Consider the following 23,545-nt stretch of genomic DNA (forward strand, 5'->3'; position numbering starts at 1 on the left):
AAGCTGTGAGGACCGGGCGTGAGTCGTGCTTCGGTAGCTAAGATGGTAGAGCACTTGCCCGTGAAAGGAAAAGGTCCCAAGTTCGAGTCTCGTTCGTGCACACAATTTTAATCTACCAGGAAGTTTCAAGTAGATCCTCAGTTTGCCTCACAAGGGCTGGGTGCACCCTGCTTGCCAACAGCGCTCGGCAGACTGGATGGTCACCCATCCAAGTGCTAGCCCAGCCCGACAGCACTGAACTTCGCTGATCTGACGGGAACCGGTGTTACAGCTGCGGCAAGGCCGTTGGCAGTTTATTACTTACGCACTAGTTAATTACAATTATTAGACCTCCAATTGTATGTTAGATACAAAATTAAGTACAAAATGTCTTGTTCTATACGTCATAACGACAATTTGACTGCTCAAAATGTTACTGGGAAACAAGTCATAATTTTTATTATACACTAGTTACAAGTTACTGTAATTGCATTGAGGTGACAAAATTCATTGAATAGCAAAATGTACATACGCAAATGGCAGTAGTATCGCATACACAAGGTGTAAAGGGGCAGTGCATTGGCTAAGCAGTCACTTGCACCATGAAATTCTGTTCAAAAGTTTCCCGACGTTATTTACGGCCGCACGACGCGGTTTAACGGACTTTGAGCGCGGAATAGTAGTTGGAACTTGATGCGTGGGACATTCCGGTTCGGAAAACATTAGAGAATTCAGTATTCTGAGATCCACAGTGTCAAGAATGTGTCGAGAATATCAGGTTTCAGGCATTATCTCTCACCATGGACAACGTAGTGGCTGACAGTCTTCACTTAACGACCGTGAGCAGTTAACAGAGAAGCACTGCTAACCAACAAACATCACTGCGTGAAATAACCGCAGAAACGACTGTGGGACGTACGCCGAACGTATCCGTTAGGAGAGTGTGGCGAAATTCGGCGTTAATGGGGTACGGCAGCAGAGTAACATGAGGGTGAGCCGTGGTAAAAATTGCTGTTTTGAAGAGCGCGCCGCAGCGCGTAGTGTGAAGCAGTCGCCCTCCGTTTCTGGCGGTGGCGCCGCTGTGGCAATCGCAGCTTTGGGGTCTCCCTCTGGTGGGAAAGGGGAAAAGTTGCCTGTTCACGTGCATTTAAGGGGCGCTATGAGCTCGCCAGTAGGTCAGTCTGGGTGAGTCTGTCTCTCGTCTGAATTTGTGAGGCAGCTAGTGTCTGTCTGTCGTCTGGAGTGCTAATATGTCTTTCGTTCGGATAAACCTTTAAAAGCCGGCAGAATGAGAGTCTTTCCACTCCGCCAGTAAGAGAAACCGAGTGGTCGCTCAGTCGGGGCTTATTTCCAGCACCTGATTTTGTGTGTTAGGCCGCCAGTCTGCTCGAGTTTGCTCAGGCAATGATCAAGGCGGTTGGATCGATCGGTCGGTCGGTCGCGCACTGAAACACAAGATTTGTCCGGCTTGAGCATCGGCACATGTCGCCACCTGAGTCCAGTAGGCCGCACCGTATAGCGGTCGACACGAGAGCAACAGGAATCAACCCGCGACATCGGTCTGGCCGGTGCGAGCTGGGACACCGTGAGAGCGATTTGGGGGTGCTGCGCCAGGTCTTCTCCAGAAATCGCAGTTTATTAGAAGTCAAGTGATTGGTGATATGTTGTTTCATTTACTTGTTAAATTCTACTTGTTTTCTTGGTGAGGTCACCAGTCGCTTTGTTTTGGGGTCGTCCCACCATTCTTCTCCGTTTGCCCACCCGCGGGAAGGTGGTTATTAATGAATTGGGTGGTCCGTTGTTCCCTTGTGGAGTAGGGGCAGGTTAGAGCAACCTGCGGTTCGGGTTGTTCAGTAATCTCCCTATCAATCTTCCGTACGTTAGTAGCTGCCTCTGTCGTGTTTGTCGGATTCGGTGTGTTAACGAATTTATTGCTTGGAGTGTAACGGCCTAATTCCTGAAATATGTTTTGATCTTGCCTGGGTTGCCACCCTTCCACCGTAAGACTTTTCTTAGAAGTTAAAATCAAGTTGCACCTGCAGTGGCAAAGTTAATATTTTTAGTGTTTTGTTCCATTTACATCCCTCCTACGGGGTGCATAGTTTGTGTGCTTGTGTGAATTGTTAAAACTTTTAGTTTAAAGTAATGTGGTGTGTTGCAGATATGCACCAGTGTAGTCTTTCAGAGGTTGTTGCGAGCGGTCGTAACTACGGCCGTGTCAAAAGGGAGCGGGAAGTTTCTTAGCCCGAAAGCTCATACAGTCAAAAATTTGTTTCTTTCTGCCTCTGAATAAATTGTAACTTTGATATTTAGAGGGTGCTTTCTGATTATAATTTTAAATCTGTTTCTTCCAAAAAAAAAAGTTTTTAGGCACCATTAAAGTGAATGAAATTCCCCTTTGTTAAAAGAAATTTGATTATGATTTCGTCAGTTACTCCCAGGCAACTACTTCCACGCTTACATAGTGTGATTAAATGTGTTAATGTTCTTGATGAATCGCTAGTAAATAAAATAAATTCTTAAGAATATTCTTTGAAAATAAGACACGGTTGAGATGGGCTTTGCTAGCAGCATGGCACTGCCTGCAGCCACTCTGCTGGGCTCATGACCATGTCCGTTGCATCCTAGATGACAGGCAAACTATGGGACTGACCTCACGGAGTCATGGGCCCATGTTGTCAGCAAGTCACTGTGCAAGCTGGTGGTGGCTCCACTATGGTGTGGGTTGTGTTTACATAGAATGGCCTGGGTACTCTAGTCCAACTGAACCGATCATCGACTGGAAATGGCTATGTTCAGCGACTTGGAGAACATTTGCAGCCATTCATTTCCCAAACAACGATAGAATTTTTATGGATGGCAATGCATCATGTCACTGGGCCACAGTTGCTCGTAATTGTTTTGCAGAACATTCTGTACAATTCGGGCGTATGCTTTGGCCACACAGATGGCTACACATGAAACCCATCGAACATTCATGGGACTTAATCGATAGGTCAGTGCGTGGACAAAATCCTGCAGCGGCAATAATTTCGCAGTTGTTATTGAGGTAGTATTACTCAATATTTCTGCCGAGGACTTCTAATGACTTGTTGAGTCCATGCCGCGTCGAGGTGCTGCACAATGCTTGGCAAAAAAGGGTCCTACACGATATTATGAGGTATTCCATGACTTTTCTCACAGCAGTGTACAAGCTCGTCCACACCTCCGCCTACGCTCTGGAAATCTCCGTGACATGCATGGTGGAGGGTACTTCCCGATGTATGTCTTATTATGGCTTCATTGCATTCCATTCACAGATGAAGTTTGGAGGAATGATTGCTTATGTGAGTAAACATAAACTTTTGAACCTAGAATACGAATGGGGTGGAGATGTTATTTTGCTACTAAACCATCGTAAAACTTACTAATCCATACTTTATTAAAAGGGAGTCATGATTTATAGCCTAATCCCTAGTTAATTACAATTGTTAGACCTCTTACAAATAAGTACAAAACGTCTTATTTTATACCCTACACAAATATTTTTCCTGCTCAAAATATTACTCGAAAAGAAGTCACGATTTATGTTATATATCAAGTACAAACTACTGTAATTATCATAAATCCAAGAGTACAGTATCCTACTCACAAAACGAGTACATTTTTCTGCTTTATTACAATTTATGCAAGTACTAGCTCTGCATTCTTCACAAATGGCTCTTGAGCTGTGGTTACAAAATGTCATCATTCTTCATTTTCTCAGACGAAATGAGTATACTTTTCTCCCGTGCGGTGATTGTAGGTTCTGTTGATCCTGCTCAGCTGAAGTTCCCAAGCAAATCACCCAGTATGTTAGTGTCATAATCAAAAGACTCAGCATCATCCTCATTGTGCTAATTTCATTAGCAAAAGACAAGGTTATCAAAAATGGTTCAAATGGCTCCGAGCACTATGGGACTTAACATCTGAGGTCATCACTCCCCTAGAACTTAGAACTACTTAAACCTAACTAACCTAAGGACATCACACACATCCATGCCCGAGGCAGGATTCGAACCTGCGACCGTAGCGGTCGCGCGGTTCCAGACTGAAGCGCCTAGAACCGCTCGGCCACTCCGGCCGGCTACAAGGTTATCACTGAAGAGGAACAACGTGATATAAATTAACACTCTTCAAGCTTTGACTGCTTGATACTTCATCTAAGATGCCACACTAAGATAAGTTTTCTATAAAATATAACAAATGTGCCATGTGGGCCATACTTTGGATTGCTGTATGAGTTGTTGCTACATCTTACTGGAATACTGCAGACAGCTTCTCTCCATCTGTTAAATGTGCATAGAAAGAGTGTAGGATCTGTTGATATTTGGCAATGTTTAGCGTGTAATTGAAAGATATGGGACCAGTAATGCATACGCTGGACAATGCACACCAAACACCTATCTTCTCTGAGCGGAAATCTTCTTCACGCAGAATATGTAGGTTATACTGCGACCATTACCTGTAGTTTGTGGAGTTTTACGTAAACTGGCAAATGAAACCAAGCCTGAAGTAAAGTAAGGGGTCCAAGTAACCGTTAGAAACTGATGTTAAGAGTCAGTTACTACAATGAAGTCTTTTTTTTTTTTCCTGATCCTCAAATTTCAACTCTTGCACCACACTCACAAGACAGGCTTTTATTTTCATATCATTTAGTTTACAATGACACAATGTGCAAGATAACTTCCCTACCGACATCCAGGGACTTCTTGTAATGTCCATGTGAATTTTCTCTAGAGTTTCAGGGATCCTCACTGTTGATCTTCTGTTTCTCTGTACGTTCTGAACGGATCCTACCGTCCACCATTTCTTGCACAGATCTTGAATAGTATTGGTCGTGGGGAGTATCCAGTGGAATGAGGATTAAATTGGGGTAATTCTCCTGGGCTTTCTTTGTGATGGAACATTTGAAAACGGAGATAAGAATTTCAGCATGTGCTTTCCTACTCTCTATTTCTCATTCAGTAGTGACTGGACGCTAACCTGTGTGCCGTTAACAGCTTTTAAATACGACCAGAATTTCTTTGGGTTTGTGAAAGATCGTTTGACAATACTCTGCTACGATAGTCACTGAAGGCATCACGCATTGCTCTCTTGACAGTCAAACGTATTTCACTCATCATGTTCCTATATATAGCCCTACGCTCTGTTTTACACCTACCATGCAGTAATCTCTGTTTCTTTATAAAGTTCTTAACAGTTACCGTAGACCATGGAGGGTCCCTTCCATTATGTACATGCTCCTACCCTGTGTTTGAAATTTCAAGTTGCTCATTCAGATATGACAGTGCTGACTTTTTTTCTAGTTTACTGAACACATATAGCTTTCTACTTATTTTAGTTGTCATTTTCACTTTGGTAATCATTGTTGCCACAACCGAGTCGTGGTCACTCTAACGTCCGTCGGCCGTCGTAATTTAATTTATTATTTATTGGTAATGTTTATTGTTGCCGACATACGTGGCCCCAATCAAAATATTTCATTCAATTTTGATTTAAATTAAATGCTTTTGCGAAGTTCTTCTTGTTAACAATATTAATGTTAAATTATTTCTTACGTTAATGAATGTTAGACTCGCTGGAACTTAAAACATGAGCATATAAGTTGAACAATGGAATAAACTTTTCATATTAATTTCCGCGACTAGTCAGTTCACTTTAGAGCAAAAAATTTTTATTTGTTGTTGTTGTGGTCTTCAGTCCTGAGACTGGTTTGATGCAGCTCTCCATGCTACCCTATCCTGTGCAAGCTTCTTCATCTCCCAGTACCTACTGCAACCTACATCCTTCTGAATCTGCTTAGTGTATTCATCTCTTGGTCTCCCTCTACGATTTTTACCCTCCACGCTGCCCTCCAATGCTAAATTTGTGATCCCTTGATGCCTCAAAACATGTCCTACCAACCAATCCCTTCTTCTAGTCAATCTAATTCTCCCCAATCCTATTCAACACCTCTTCATTAGTTATGTGATCTACCCATCTAATCTTCAGCATTCTTCTGTAGCACCACATTTCGAAATCTTCTATTCTCTTCTTGTCCAAAGTAGTTCTCGTCCATGTTTCACTTCCATACATGGCTACACTCCATACAAATACTTTCAGAAACGACTTCCTGACACTTAAATCTATACGCGGTGTTAACAAATTTCTCTTCTTCAGAAACGATTTCCTTGCCATTGCCAGTCTACATTTTATTTCCTCTCTACTTCGACCATCATCAGTTATTTTACTCCCTAAATTGCAAAACTCCTATACTACTTTAAGTGTCTCATTTCCTAATCTAATTCCTTCACCATCACCCGATTTAATTTGACTACATTCCATTATCATCGTTTTGCTTTTGTTGATGTTCATCTTATATCCTCCTTTCAAGACACTGTCCATTCCGTTCAACTGCTCTTCCAAGTCCTTTGCTGTCTCTGACAGAATTACAATGTCATCGGCGAACCTCAACGTTTTTACTTCTTCTCCATGAATTTTAATACCTACTCCGAATTTTTCTTTTGTTTCCTTTACTGCTTGCTCAATATACAGATTGAATAACATCGGGGAGAGGCTACAACCCTGTCTCACTCCCTTCCCAACCACTGCTTCCCTTTCATGCCCCTCGACTCTTATAACTGCCATCTGGTTGCTGTACAAATTGTAAATAGCCTTTCGCTCCCTGTATTTTACCCCTACCACCTTCAGAATTTAAAAGAGAGTATTCCAGTTAACATTGTCAAAAGCTTTCTCTAAGTCTACAAATGCTAGAAACGTAGGTTTGCCTTTCCTTAACCTTTCTTCTAAGATAAGTCGTAAGGTTAGAATTGCCTCACGTGTTCCAACATTTCTGCGGAATCCAAACTGATCTTCCCCGAGGTCCGCTTCTACCAGTTTTTCCATTCTTCTGTAAAGAATTCGCGTTAGTATTTTGCAGCTGTGACTTATTAAACTGATAGTTCGGTAATTTTCACATCTGTCAACACCGGCTTTCTTTGGGATTGGAATTATTAAATTCTTCTTGAAGTCTGTGGGTATTTCGCCTGTCTCATACATCTTGCTCACCAGATGGTAGAGTTTTGTCATGACTGGCTCTCCCAAGGCCATCAGTAGTTCTAATGGAATGGTGTCTACTCCCGAGGCCTTGTTTCGACTCAGGTCTTTCAGTGCTCTGTCAAACTCTTCACGCAGTATCTTATCTCCCATTTCGTCTCCATCTACATCCTCTTCCATTTCCATAATATTGTCCTCAAGCACATCGCCCTTGTATAAACCCTCTATATACTCCTTCCACCTTTCTGCCTTCCCTTCTTTGCTTAGAACTGGGTTTCCATCTGAGTTCTTCATATTCATACAAGTGGTTCTCTTCTCTCCAAAGGTCTCTTTAATTTTCCTGTAGGCAGTATCTATCTTACCCCTAGTGAGACAAGCCTCTACATCCTTACATTTGTCCTCTAGCCATCACTGCTTAGCCATTTTGCACTTCCTGTTGATCTCATTTTTGAGACGTTTGTATTCCTTTTTGCCTGCTTTATTTACTGCATTTTTATATTTTCTTCTTTCATCAATTAAATTCAAGGATTTGTATTAGCCCTCGTCTTTTTACCTACTTGATCCTCTGCTGTCTTCACTACTTCATCCCTCAGAGCTACCCATTCTTCTTCTACTGTATTTCTTTCCCCCATTCCTGTCAATTGTTCCCTTACGCTCTCCCTGAAACTCTCTACAACCTCTGGTTCTTTCAGTTTATCCAGGTCCCAACTCCTTAAATTCCCACCTTTTTGCAGTTTCTTCAGTTTCAATCTGCAGTTCATAACCAATAGATTGTGGTCAGAAACCATATCTGCCCCTGGAAATGTCTTACAATTTAAAACCTGGTTCCTAAATCTCTGTCTTACCATTATATAATCTATCTGATACCTTTTAGTATCTCCAGGATTCTTCCAGGTATACAACCTTCTTTTATGATTCTTGAACCAAGTGTTAGCTATGATTAAGTCATGCTCTGTGCAAAATTCTACAAGGCGGCTACCTCTTTCGTTTCTTCCCCCCAAGCCATATTCTCCTACTATGTTTCCTTCTCTCCCTTTTCCTACCGACGAATTCCAGTCACCCATGACTATTAAATTTTCGTCTCCCTTCACTACCTGAATAATTTCCTTTATCTCGTCATACATTTCATCAATTTCTTCATCATCTGCAGAGCTAGTTGGCATATAAACTTGTACTACTGTAGTAGGCATGGGCTTTGTGTCTATCTTGGCCACAATAATGCGTTCACTATGCTGTTTGTAGTAGCGTACCTGCACTCCTATTTTTTTATTCATATTAAACCTACTCCTGCATTACCCCTATTTGATTTTGTATTTATAACCCGGTAATCACCTGACCAAAAGTCTTGTTCCTCCTGCCACCGAACTTCACTAATTCCCACTATATCTAACTTTAACCTATCCATTTCTCTTTTTAAATTTTCTAACCTACCTGCCCGATTAAGGGATCTGACATTCCACGCTCCGATCCATAGAACGCCAGTTTTCTTTCTCCTGATAACGACGTCCTCTTGAGTAGTCCCCGCCCGGAGATCCGAATGGGGGACTATTTTACATCCGGAATATTTTACCCAAGAGGACGCCATCATCATTTAATCATACAGTAACGCTGCATTTCCTCGGGAAAAATTACGGCTGTAGTTTCCCCTTGCTTTCCGCCGTTCGCAGTACCAGCACAGCAAGGCCGTTTTGGTGAATGTTACGAGACCAGATCAGTCCATCATACAGACTGTTGCCCCTGTAACTACTGAAAAGGCTGCTGCCCCTCATCAGGAACCACATGTTTGTCTGGCCTCTCAACAGATACCCCACCGTTGTGGTTGCACCTACGGTACAGCCATCTGCATCGGTGAGGCACGCAAGCCTCCCCACCAACGGCAAGGTCCATGGTTCATGGTTATTGATTACAATTGCGGCCCACACACGCGCGAGAGTTTTTTCTTACCTCCGTTAACCGTTGCATTTTAGTCGGAGTCCTGGCTCTGGGTCTTGGCTGTTATACTGAAAATAAGAACCTTAAAGCTACGTATTTTCTGCAGCGTCGGACGGCTGTGGAGAAAAAATGTATATTATGTTAATAGCGGGCGAGTTTTCCGCTTCCGCTAATTTTTTATCAGTTAATATCGCCACGTAATAGCGTCGTTGGCTGCATCGGTCGCTGCGATTGTTGCGCTGTAAATTACTCGAATGCAGGTTAATTCAAGGAAGGCGGACATGAAATCTGGATCACCTCTTACAAATTAAAAGTGAACAATAATATTAAATCAATATATTATCTGCTTGATTAGTACAAATATGCTTACATTTGTCAGCACTCGCAAGATGTCCATCGTGCAACCGAGACAAGAGAAGAAGTGAAGACGACTAAAAAATTGACAAAAGGGCGTACCTTGTCGTCTCTTTAGATCATTTTGTTATATTTCTTTGCCCTCGAAACTTACACAGATAAATTATTATTTTACGGGTACATGAGAAAAATGTATATTATTCAATTTTTAGATGTCTCTTCTTTATAAATACTGTTTTTTAATTCTTTTCGTATTATTTCACTGGGGACGCTATATCACTGATACCAGTTTCGATGTGGACAATCTCAAAGAGGCCAGGTTTATTTGTTGGCAATCGATCCAACACATTTTCACCAGTAATAGGGTAGTTTTCAGAGAAGGCCTTTAGTAATGTTTCACAGGAAATCTTATGATGCCCACCTGTAACAATACTGTAACTTTCCCCATTAATTGTTGGATGACTGAAGTCGCCACCGATGATTGCAGTATGATTGGGGAACGAAGGATCTAATTACCATTTTATGCCCAGCCCTGATACTGACTCTTGCCCAAAAAGTCTCACCTGCAGCTTCAATTTCTATCTCAATGGGTTTGTGTTTCTTGTCTACCGGAACAAATGCACCACCTCCACTTCCCATTTGCCTATCACTTCGATATACACAAAAATTTTCGCCAAAAATGTCACTGCTTTCAATAGCCGGTTTCAACCAGCTTTCTGTACCTAGTGTGATGTCAGCTTCACTGCTTTACTGGAGCGCTTCAACCTCTGGCACTCTGTTGAAAATACTTCGGCAGTAACCATTAGAATTTTAATACTCTCAAATGTCGAAGGCATTTCTTTCCAAGTTACACTGATACTTCTGGGTTTCCTACAGCTTTCATTATGTCGACTGGATGGAGGGCCGCCTAATGTAAAAAAAAAACTTGTGTGCACCTCACACACAGTCAGCTACCTGAGTAGCAGCCTCTGACGTATAGCGCACACCGTACAAACCTGACCTACTTCAGGGTCCGTACAGTTCTCACCCAATGTCGCAAGTCCAGAAATTCGCAGCCTAACTTGTCAGAGAACCTTCGAAGTCTTACGTTCAGTCCTTCTACTCGACTCAGAACCAAAGGGCCACAATCATCTGTGGGGACATAGCTGCAAATTGTGAGCTCCACCTTCTCTGCCATTCGCTGGAGTATCCCAAGTATGACTTCGCAGCCCATACGACAGGCATCATTTACTACAACGTGCTTCATAATCTGCAGTTAGGTGCACCCTGTTCCCCCAGTGGCTGCTGAAATAGCCTCTTCAACGTGTTGAATGAGGCGCAAGACATAAACACTAAGTGCACCTGGTGTTCTTTCCTGTCCCTTGGTGCCGTTTCCCTAAGGGGTAGCATTATTCGCCGTACATTTAAACTGCCGAAGGTTAACAGACCCAGCATTTGCCACCTCTTGACACCAGACAAAACAGGTTTCCCTGAAACAAGTGAAGTGAGTCCCTCTGGCTCAGTATCAGTTTCAGTGAAAGACAGCACCTCAGAATTCTTGACCGGGGGGATAGATACAATACATTGAGTCCTCCATGGTTACTGTCCACTTTGTAGAGGATGCTTAGATCTAAGACTGACACGCCACTAGCAGACAAGTGGACTAGTGGTCACAGATCCTGTACTTTCGGTGGAGGAGACAGGATCCACAAGAAAGGATGAAACTCGAGGTACCTCTGGTACAGATATCACAGGTACACGTCTCTCGGGAGCACTTCCAACACAACGATTCACTGCAGTTGTCATTAATTTGACGGAAGTCACAGCGATTATCAACTACTTAAGAACTTCAACCAATTCATCCAGTATTCAAGAACAGCATTCACAGTTGAGCTGTATTTTGGCTGGTACAATGTATTACAGGGTAGTTGTAATGTCCCCACAGCAAATACCCTCTACCACGCACCAATTAATCATTTTCAATCAAACCATCCACATTCATTCACTTTGGAAAAGTTATCTGATCTGATTTTCTCGTAATATATGCGGCGACAGTTCGTCGACGCCAAAGTATTTTCTAGTGCATTTATTCTTTGAATAACAGAGATGCATATAAGCATTCTCCATGGTTGTTAAAGTAGTAACGAGGACAGCTTCTAGAGTATCGGTTGAGGGATTGACGTGTTTCTGAGAGATACATATTCTGCTTTTCTTCTCGCTAAAGCGAGCCAATTAACATTTGTGCCGCTAGCGGTTTGTTTTGAAGAGAAAGAGATTGTAAAAGGAAAATAATTAAGGCGTGCAATCACCGGAGATCTGGACATTTAATGGAGATGGATTTAATACACGATTTCCTCACAGAGTCTGCGTTAAATCGTCCGAAAAGGCTTCGTACACATCTGGAATTCGCAATCTTTCTTAAATGGAACAAATTGTCCAAACGATTGATTCTCCCGACTGACTGCAATGTTTAACAGTAATAATAAATGTAAAGATCTCTTACAGCAAGCCGGCCGTTGGTGGCCGAGCGGTTCTGGCGCTACAGTCTGGAACCGAGCGACCGCTACGGTCGCAGGTTCGAATCCAGCCTCGGGCATGGATGTGTGTGTTGTCCTAAGGTTGGTTAGGTTTAAGTAATTCTAAGTTCTAGGAGACTTATGACCTCAGCAGTTGAGTCCCATAGTGCTCAGAGCCATTTGAACCATTTTCTTACAGAAAGCCAGCCGCTAACAAGATGAAGGACTCCACCAAAGATTCTATTTGGCTGATTCTTTTTATCACTATATCACGTAATGAAATCTTATATTAAAAACTATACATAGATAAAGGAGAGAAAGAGATAGAGCGAATGAAAATAGCGATAATACTAATAATCCTCCATTAGTCTAATTTTTCGCCTGTCTTATCACGGATCAGTCAAGAACTGGGAGGGCCTTACTTTACTGTATAGACTTATGTGCGAAGGTGAAGGGATCTTAAAGACAACAGATACACGTCTATACAGACAAGACATTACACAGAGATAGCGGCTAGTTGCATTGATCATCTATTCTTAGATTAAAGAGACGGCAACCTATTATTCGAATATTAAAATGATAAAATGAACTTATTATCCGAACATTAAAATGTTCCCCCCTGCGGGTTCGGGGGTAAGAATCGGCTCGCGGTATTCCTGCCTGTCGTAAGAGGCGACTAAAAGGAGTCTCCAACGTTTCGGCCTTATGTGATGGTCCCCTGTCGGGTTTGACCTCCATATCTCAAAATTTTTCTGAAGAGCGAGCCGATTGGGGAAGGGCGCCTTACTTTGTGCATTGTGTCCATCTTGCGTTGAGACCTTTCGCCAGCTTTTTCGTCGTTGCGTTGCAGTCCTGCCCGCTCTACATCTCATGGGCATGGATACGTTCCTGCGTGCACTTTCTGCCAAGCGATGTGCAGGGCCACTTTCTGCACTGACGGCGACCATGGACCACATGTCACCTAACATCCAGCACGGTAGCCAGTCCGTTGTGGTGGGGCCGCCATGTACCCTCTTGGTTGTAGCCCCCTGACAACACAGGGATCGCTCTACTGATGCCTGCGCCGTTAACTCCCCACGTATGCCAAGGAGTAGATGCCCATCTCCCTGGGGAATCGGGACTCCCGGCAATGGCCATCCTGCCAGGTGGCCTTTGCTGTGGCTGGGTGGCGCCCGTGGGGAGGGCCCTTGGTCGGAGTAGGTGGCATCAGGGTGGATGACACGCAATGAAGCGTGGCACGTCTTCTCTTGCTGGTGGCCAGCCACCAGCAGTCTCTAAGCGTTCGAGGGCCCATTTTAAAGGTAACGTTTATGACCCCAAATCGTTCCCCTCCCTCGCCACACCATGGGAGGAACGAAAGGCTATGAATGAGAGCGACAGGTATTCGCTCCGATATCTCGTCTGTACCAGAGCTGACGGGGAATCATTTGTGTCTGTGAAGCCTCAGTTCTTTGTCGGACATTTAGAGGACAAGTTCGGGGAGGTGGAGGGCTTGTCCAAGATGCGGTCAGGGTCAGTCTTAATAAAAACGGCATCCTCTGCCCAGTCACGAGCCTTGCTCGCTTGTACGAAGTTGGGGGATGTTTCTGTTACTATCACCCCCCATAAAAGCTTAAATATGGTCCAGGGAATTATTTTTCACCGCGATCTCCTTTTACAGTCCGATGACGAGCTGCGCGCCAACTTAGAGCGACGAGGTGTACATTTCGTCCGGCGTGTTCATCGGGGTCCGAGGGAGAATCAGGTAGCTACCGGTGCCTTCATCTTGGCCTTCGAAGGTGATATCTTACCAGAGAAGGTCAAGGTGATGGTCTACCGGTGTGACGTCAAACCCTATATCCCTCCCCCGATGCGGTGCTTTAAGTGCTGGAAGTTCGGTCACATGTCCTCTCGCTGTACTTCTAGCGAGATTGTGGACGCTCATCTCATCCCAATACTCCATGTGCTCCGCCTCCCGTCTGTGTCAACTGTGGAGAGCCTCATTCCCCTTGCTCGCCGGACTGCAGTGTCTTACGGAAAGAACGCAAAATCATGGAATATAAGACCCTGGACCGACTGACTTACACTGAGGCTAAGCGGAAATTTGAACGGCTACATCCTGTGCACATGATGTCATCTTATGCCTCCACTGTCACTCCTGCTCCAGCTCCTTCAGCTGCAAGTTATACAGTCAGCTCTCAGAATCAGAGGACCTCACCTGCCCCCTTGACAATGGGGGCCCCTTCTCTCGCTGTTGCTCCCACACCATCTACCTCGGGAGCAGCACCCACTAAACCATTGGGGACACCAGTCCCCACTTCTAAGCCGGAGAAGCGTAAGTCTTCTTCGGCTTCTCTCGCTCGGAAGGGATCCCTTGGGTCACTCCCTTCCCAGGTTCCTACCAGCGGCACAGCAGACACCAGCCAGTGGCTGAAGAAGCCACAGGTCGCTGGTCGACGGGCTTCGCGATCCTCTTCGGTCCCAGAGACTGACTCCAATAAGCCCTCTCACCAACGGTAACCAAAGGAACAGCGAGAGAAAACGACTTTGAAGACCCGTAAGTCCAAGACACCTGCGGTGGTACCTACTCCACCGCTACCTAAAATCTCTGCATCTGAGGATGAGGTGGAGATCCTTGCGTCCGCTGAGGACCTCGATCTCGCCGGTCCCTCAGATGCCATGGATAGCACCAGCACAGGTGCTCAATCGGAGGCAGCAGGTGACCCAGTGGCGTAATCTGCCTTCCCAGTCACGTCACGCCTTTCTCAGCCATGGACAATACCATCCTCCAGTGGAACTGCAGCGGTTTCTTCCACCATCTAGCTGAGCTCCGCCAACTTATCAGCCTTCACCCTTTCTTCTGCATTGCTCTCCAGGAAACTTGGTTTCCAGCAATGCGAACCCCCGCCCTCCGTGGCTATCGGGGTTATTATAAGAACCGAGCAGCTTATGAAAGGGTGTCTGGTGGCGTCTGCATATATGTCCTTCACACTTTGCACAGCGAGTCTGTCCCTCTCCAGACACCTTTAAAGGCTGTCGCTGTACGGGTGTGGACGCCACAGGCTGTTACCGTCTGCAGTCTTTACCTTTCACCGGATGGTGATGTCTCGCAGCATGTCCTGGCTGCACTGGTCGCCCAATTGCCGCCACCTTTCTTGCTATTGGGCGACTTCAACGCCCATAACACTCTGTGGGGTGGGTCAGTGGCAATAGGTCGAGGCGCCTTCGTTGAGCATTTATTGTCGCAGCTCGATCTCTCGCTGTTAAATGATGGTGCCTTCACACACTTCAGTGTGGCGCATGGCACCTACTCCGCCATTGACCTTTCAATCTGTAGCCCTAACCTTTTACCGTCTGTCCAATGGAGTGTGCATGACGACCTGTGTGGTAGTGACCACTTTCCGATCTTTCTGTCACTACCACAGCGTCACTCTTCTGGGCGCCCTAGCAGATGGGCTATGAATAAGGCTGACTGGGACTTGTTCTCCTCCACTGCCGCTCTTGAGCCTCTCTCTAATGATGACATTGATGCGGTGGTTCAATTGGTCACCACCGGCATCGTTACTGCCGCCGAATCTGCCATTCCCCGCTCCTCTGGGTCCCCTCGGCGGCGGACTGTGCCTTGGTGGTCGCCTGAGATCGCTGCAGCGATTAAAGATCGCCGGCGGGCGCTACAGCGTCACAAGCGACATCCCTGCATTGAACACCTGCTCACCTTCAAACGGCTGCGTTCGCGGGCCCGCCGCCTTATCCGCCAAAGCAAGCAGGAGTGCTGGGAGCGGTATGTGTCCACCATTGGCCTCCATGTCACTCCATCGCAGGTCTGGGCCAAGATTCGACGCGTCTACGGCTATCGGACACCTGTCAGCGTCCCTGCGCTCTCACTGAATGGAGCAGTTTGTACTGACTCCGACGTCATTGCAAACCACTTAGCAGAGCATTTTGCTATGAGTTCCGCTTCTGCGAATTACCCCCAGGCCTTCCGCTTCATTAAAGAGCGGATGGAACGTCGGAGCCTTTCTTTTCGCACCCACACTTCTGAATCCTACAACGCTCCATTCAGTGAGTGGGAATTCCACAGTGCCCTTGCCGCTTGCCCTGATACCGCTCCCGGGCCAGATAGCATCCACTGTCAGATGCTGAAACACCTTTCAGTGGACTGCAAGCGACGCCTCCTCGACCTGTACAACCGTCTTTGGGTCGAGGGTGTTTCCGTCGCAATGGCGGGAGAGCATTGTCATCCCCGTTTTGAAACCAGGCAAGAGCCCTTTGGAGGTGGACAGCTACCGCCCCATTAGCCTCACCAACGTTCTTTGCAAGCTTCTCGAACGGATGGTGAGCCGGCGCTTGCATTGGGTACTGGAGTCTCGGGGCCTTCTGGCTCCGTCTCAGGGTGGGTTCCGTAAAGGCCGCTCCGCCGCCGACAATCTGGTGAGCCTGGAGTCGGCCATCCGTACTGCCTTTGCCCGCCGTCAGCACCTGGTCGCTGTCTTTTTCAACATGCGGAAGGCGTACGATACGACATGGCGTCATCACATCCTTTCTACGCTTCATGGATGGGGTCTACGGGGTCCTCTGCCGATCTTTATCCGCAATTTCCTGTCGTATCGTACCTTCCGCGTGCAAGTCGCAGCCTCATATAGTTCCTCCCACGTCCAGGAGAACGGCGTGCCACAGGGTTCTGTTTTAAGTGTCTGCCTGTTTCTAATAGCCATTAACGGCCTCGCTGCGGCCGTGGGAAATTCTGTCTCCGCTTCCCTGTATGCTGACGACTTCTGCCTTTACTACAGCTCTATTGGCACTGCAGCTGCTGAACGTCAGCTACAGGGCGCAATCCGCAAGGCGCAGTCTTGGGCTGCAGCGCATGGTTTTCAGTTTTCGGCTGCCAAGACCCGTGTTATGCACTTCTGCCGGCGCCGAACGGTCCATCCTGAGCCGCGGCTTTCTCTTGACAACGAACTTCTTGCTGTGCTGGAGACCCACAGGTTTTTGGGGGTGGTTTCCGATGCCCGGTTGACTTGGCTGCCTCATATCCGGCAGCTTAAACAGACGTGTTGGCGGCATCTAAACGCTCTGAGATGCTTGAGCCACGCCCGCTGGGGCGCCGACCGATCTACCCTGTTGCGGCTCTACCAGGCGTTAATCCAGTCCCGTCTGGATTATGGGAGCCTGGCTTATGGCTCAGCATCCCCATCTGCGTTACGGGTGCTGGACCCAATTCTCCACAGCGGGATACGCCTTGCCACTGGTGCTTTCCGCACCAGCCCTGTGGACAGCGTACTAGTGGAGGCAGGTGTCCCTCCACTGCGGTTACGACGCCAACGTTTGCTGGCCGCTTATGCTGCCCATGTTTTTAGCTTGCCCGGGCATCCAAACTATCGTCTCCTGTTCCCGCGATCGGTCGTCCATCTGCCAGAACGTCGGCCCCGGTCTGGTTGTACAATCGTGGTCCGCGTCAAAGAGCTTCTCTCAGGGCTTCAGGTTTTCACTGTTCCACCTCCTTTCCGGGCCACTTTGCATACACCCCCATGGTGTGTTCCTCGCCTTCGGCTCGACTTGGCACAGGACCCGAAGGACTCAGTCCCTCCAGAGGCCTTCCGCCGCCGCTTTTATTCCATCCTGGCCACGTATCAGGGCTCTGGCATTGTTTACACTGACGGTTCGATGGTTGCTGGTCGTGTCGGGTATGCGTTCACTCTAGGGGACCATTTCGAACAACGTTCCTTGCAGGATGGCTGCAGCGTTTACACTGCTGAGCTGGTCGCCATCTTTCGTGCCCTAGAGTATATCCGCTCCTGCTCAGGTGAGTCCTTCGTTATCTGTAGCGATTCCCTGAGCGGTTTACGAGCTCTCGACCAGTGTTTTCCTCGTTCTCGTCTGGTGATGGCTATCCATGAGTCCCTGCATACTCTTGCGCGTTGCGGCCGCTCTGTGGTCTTTGTGTGGACCCCCGGTCATTTCGGTATCCCGGGCAATGAACATGTTGACCGCCTGGCGAAAGAGGCCACGAGTAAACCATCTCTGGATGTTGGCGTCCCAGAGACTGATTTGCGTGCAGTCCTCCGCCGAAAAGTTTTTGCGCTTTGGGACGCTGAATGGCGCGATCGGATCACGCCCAATAAACTCCGTGCCATTAAGGAGACGACGACTGTGTGGCGGTCGTCCTTGCGAGCCAACCGCAGGGACTCAGTCATCCTTTGTCGGCTCCGCATTGGCCACTCCCGGCTGACACACAGTTTTTTACTGCGCCGGGAGGACCCTCCTCTATGTCGCTGCGGGGCGGCTTTGACAGTGGCCCACATTTTGTTGACCTGCCCCCTATTAGCTGTGGTCAGGCAGACATTTGCGCTGCCTGATACGCTCCCTGCCCTTTTATCTGATGACCCTGTTATGGCTGGCTTAGTTTTACGTTTTATTGGGGCAGGGGGTTTTTATCGTTTACTCTGAGTGTTTGTTCTGTTCTTTTGTGTTGATTCTGGCCATTGGCCTACGATTTTACGCTGAGTTTTTAATGTGTTCTCGGTGGTTGGCTTTTCCTTTTTATCTCTATGGTCGGCCAACCACCATCACACTCTGTGTGATTTTAATTTGTCTTGTCTGATCTCTGTAGGAGTATTTCTTGTCCTGTGTCGTCTGACGTTTTTCCTGCTGTTCGTTTTTCTTCTCTTTCGGTGGTTTTAATTTTTTTGAAAAAGGGACCGATTACCGTCGCAGTCTGGTCCCTTTAATCCCCCAAACCAACCAACCAACCAACCATTAAAATGTTAAAATGGCCAATCCGTGACAGGACACGTTTTTGGACGTTACTAAAATAATTTTGTTCTCTGTTTCATGTCAACTACGACGAGGTGATGTAATTGGATCCACAAATAAACCCGAAAGACAGCACTCTGGGCGCAGAGAAAAGGCCAGATCTATATTTTTATTATTAAAGATTGCTAGTACTGTTGAAGTGTGCGCTTTTTTATTTAGTGTTATTTGATATTTGAACATTGATTACTTGTGTTCATGTTAGGTATAGGAAGTGTTTTGATTGACCTGTCCCACTTGCATTTATCTGTATGTGTACATTAAGAAATTAGACACAGAAGTACTCTCGTGTGAAGGAAGTTACATTTAAAGACAGTATAACATTTATATGGTTTTAACTAGGGCAATGTTTAGGATGAGTCAAGCAGAGCAAAGCAGCACGCTTCAGCCTTCAGCTGTTAGCACTGATAATAACGAAGCAATAAGAAGTGTTGTAGCACCGATGGCTACAGATAGCGCAACAGAACGCCCTGCAGATACGGCTGTGGGTGTAACAGCGAGTACGCAGCAAGGATTAGATCCATTGGTAATTATCGTGAGACAGATGCAAATGATAACCGAGAGCATGAATACTTTGAAAACCGACATTACTGAAGGGCAAATTAGCCTCAGTTACTGAAGGGCAGGAAAATCTGAAAACTGATATTACAGCACAATTAGTGACAGTCACTCAAACTCAAGAAGAGAATAAATTAGTCCATACTGAGATTAAGCAGCAGTTACAAGACAGTTTTTGCGAATTAGAGCAGTGGATAGAGGCGAGACCAAGGAACTCAAAGATCAGGCCGAAGAGACGGAACGAAAATTAACTGCACAAATAGAATTGGTGAAAGCACAATGTGAGGAATCTACTCAGCGCGTACGTGTCGAAATGAAGGAGTATGTGGCTATTAAGATAGATACAGTACGGGAACAAGTTGAAATGGTTCCGCAATTAGTACAAAAGCAAGACGCAATGGCATGTGCAAATGCGCATCTTCCTGAATTGGCACGTACACAGACTAACCTAAAGGAAAGCGTTGAACATCTGACAGAGCGTCAAGACGTTATAGACCACCAAATTAACGTATTAACGGGTAAATTATCCAAAATCATATCAGAAAACAAAAGGCCTATGTGTGAAAACGTTGAGCAAAATGTTAAGGCAGCATTCCAGAATTTATCTGGCAAACAGGAAGAGAATTTGTTTGCGAAAGGACTTGAGGAGGTGCGACAGCAGTTAGGTGCTGATTTTGAGTATTGGAAACAAACGATAGAAAAGTCGATGCGCGCTTCACAACAAAGCTCAGAACAAATGAATACAGGGCAGCAGCAGAAGTTGGCAACGGCTATAGAGCCAGTTACTGCCCATTCGCACACAATACCGACGTGTGCAAGTAATTCAAACACTAAATTGCCACCAGCTGGTTGTTCGCGTGAATTCTTATCTACCGGAGATTACGAAAGCCTTTGCCATGCCGAAGAAAAAATGATAAAGCATCGGCAATTCCTGATTTTTAACCATGAGAAAAGGGGGGTCCATCCAACTGTTTTTATTCGAAGTTTCAGAGGAGTGCTACCCAGAAATTGGTCGGAGTGGCAGAAGATCCGTTTTGTTACAGGATATATACAAGGTTCGGGGGCGATCTGGGCCTCGGACATGGCTTCTGTTTGCCCGACATATGACGATTTTGAGAAGGCGTTTTTAGCAAAGTTCTGGTCAGAAGGGGTACAGGAACGCCTCAGGCAGGAGGTGCTCTACGCAGAGCATTCCTCCTTTTCGAAAGGAAGCCTTAGAAGGTATTTCGAAAAATATATAAATAAAACGAGATACTGGGACAGACCTATGCCCTTGCCCGACATAATAAACATACTTAAGGCAAGACTACCAACTAGCATCCGGAATCAATTGATTTACGGCAACGACAAAGACGTGGAGTCGTTCCTCACGACGTTAGACCATATAGATATTATCGAAGAGAACAACCAGAAAGCCCGTAATAACAGATTTTAATATAGGGTGATAGAACCTCCACCAAACGGTAGGCAAGGTGGAAGAATGGGTTATACAAATGGCGATCAATCGACAGTTAGAAGGAATGAACAGAGATCGTTAAGGGGCTCCGGAAAGGCTCAAAAACATGAAAAGTTCAATTTTTACTTTTTTGCGTTTTCTGAATCTGCAGACTATTGCCTTTTAATAGATATATAATTTATTCAATTCCGAAGACTACAATTATTTTTAAATTTTTTTTAAAATGTGTTCTACATGGGCGTGACCCACTGTGGCGCTGTTAAACTGCTGTCAAATGGTGTTATTATTAACGTCCGTGTTCATCAGGTACATTTTAGTGATGTGAGATAAAGTATGTGTTGTGGCTAACCTGTGATGGTTCAATATATATAGCTGGTGTGATTGTCGATTGTTTCATGTTTATTTACTCTGTCGTTATCTCGAAAATATTCGTAATTAATTCTGTTTCTTGCGTCTATGTTTTGTTGAAGTATAATAATGAGTAAAAGTAAAGTTATTAGAAATCCTCTGAAGGCTTTTAAGAAAAGGAGAAATGTTGGAAAGCCAAAGGTATGTGTTATTACTGTAAACAATAAAGACGATGAAAATCCCCAACATAGCTTGTGTCCCAAAGAAGAAGACAGTTGGTGTAAATATAACAAAGGATTGCTAACTGGTGAAGTGTACACTCATAAGCATAGTCTGCCTCATGCAATAATGGAGGTGATAAAACCTATTTTCAGAGACTTAGCAGCACCTGAACTGTTGAAAAAGTGTATTCACGGAAAAACTCAAAACCCCAATGAAAGTGTAAATAGTGTTATATGGTCGAGAATCCCCAAGACTGTATTTGTTGGAATAGAAACACTTCACTTTGGTGTGTATGATGTTGTTGCGACTTTCAATGATGGCAACATTGTAAGGTGCAAGGTATTTAGAAATATGGGAATGAAGATAGGTTCTAACATGGTACGAGCGATGCTTGCTTTAGACAAGGAACGCCTTCGGGCTGCAGACAGGGCTGTAAAGAGTCTAGAAATACAAGCAAGAGTAAACAGGAGGAGGAACAAGAGGAAGCTGGAGGAGGAGTTTGCAGAGGATGAAGATAATCCATCCTATGGACCTGGAATGCACTAAAAAGTTAATCCAATCTTTGTCGCTCGATTCCCAAAACTTTTATTTTCTCATATTAATTACAAGTTTTCTAAGGATCTTCCAAACATATTTGTTTCAAACTTTCAGTAAATGTTACACAGTACCTTCTGCATAATTTAACACAGCCTTTTTCCAAAATACTGTATACTTTTGAATATATAAATAAAAAATTGCAAAAAAATGTTGTGAATTTTCATTACAATTGAAAAAAAATCATCTTTAATAACTGAACTAAAATTTTGTAAAATCCCTGTGTTAAGTTGTAGCCCATATTCCAATGAATAATCTGTAAAAAGTTCAACTTCCTACCTCAAATACTTTGTGAGGAAAGATGTAATTTATAAGCGTTATTTTAACATTGCAAGTATAGGGCGTTCCGGAGCCCCTTAAATAATGGAGGAACCCCTCAAAATCTCAGTAGTAATCCTGGCAATGGTCTTGCGAGGGGCTATTCAAGGAACAACAGGAACGGGAAAAGATACAACCCCGTGTGGGGGAACGAAAGAAATTTCACACCCCAAGCCTGGCGTAATAACAATAATAGAAATTGGAATCAACCGGGAGGAATGAATTCAAATAGCCAACATGAGTGGGACGGACATCTCCGAATCAACCGGTAATTACCGAAGTGACGGATGATGCCAACCAGCAGACAAATCAAAATCCAACAAACTCGTAAGAACCCACTCGTCTCCCGGAGGAGCGGTCAACAATTGGTTGAGGGGCAACAGGATATGTGTACCCATGCTAACGTATAATGATGGACGATTACTGGCAGATGAACTGACCGAGGACTTAGAACCACAAGATGAGGATAAGGAACAGGTGACAGTAGCCGAAGTGCAAGTCATTATGGAGACCGTACCTATAGTGGCAGTTTTAGACACAGCTGCAACCACAAATGTTATTTCGGAGGCACTATCAACAGGATCAGAAATATAAGACGAGTACCAGTTTTTCCAGTTCAAAATTCCAGAATAATAGGCGCCGTTGGGGCTGGTTCGGCTAATGTAAAGGTGTAGTGACTACTTGGTGTGGAATTCGGAAATGTAGCAATATTAAGCACATTCCTTGTTGTGAAAAATTTGGTGGTAGATTGCATTATCGGAGTCGACAGCCTACGTCAATACGGATGCAGAATAGATTTCAAAACAGGAAAAATTTGGTTGAATGTTAATAAACAAGAAATTGAATTGGAGTTGTTGAAAAAAAAAGCCTTACGAGAAAATATAATTGTGGGATCAGTGTGCAAGTAATCAGGACGGCCCAAAAATCTAAACAGCACATAATTAATGAGTTCCAAGTCAAGAAAGATTTCGGCAATTAGTGTTTGAAAAGTTAAATGAATCCGACTGCATTATCGAAGATCAGAAGAAGCAGCTCAATGAATTATTATTAACGTATGAAAACGTCTTTGATGAAAGGCCAGGAGTTATTAAGGGATACATATGCCATCTCTACGTTAAGCGGCACAAAACGTATTGTAGAACTTTCTATCCTGCTCCCTGGATGTTAAAGGCTCAAGTTCAAAAGGAAACAGATCGCATGTTGAAATGGGGTTTGATCGAACCCTCTACAAGCCCATACTGCTCCCCATTGCTAGTCTTGCCAAAAGCAAATGGGAGTTATTATGTACTGGCCCATACATCATTCTACAAATTCCGAACCCTGGGGCTTATCTGTTAGCATACCCGGGATCTAACAAAATTAAAGGGTTATTTTCCCATAACGACTTGAAAAAATTTAATGAAGACTAGAAGATAGGGATGAATGGTGTTGCGAGTGACAGAGA

The sequence above is a fragment of the Schistocerca nitens genome, chromosome 4, assembly GCF_023898315.1.
Source record: "Schistocerca nitens isolate TAMUIC-IGC-003100 chromosome 4, iqSchNite1.1, whole genome shotgun sequence".
Taxonomy (NCBI): domain Eukaryota; kingdom Metazoa; phylum Arthropoda; class Insecta; order Orthoptera; family Acrididae; genus Schistocerca; species Schistocerca nitens.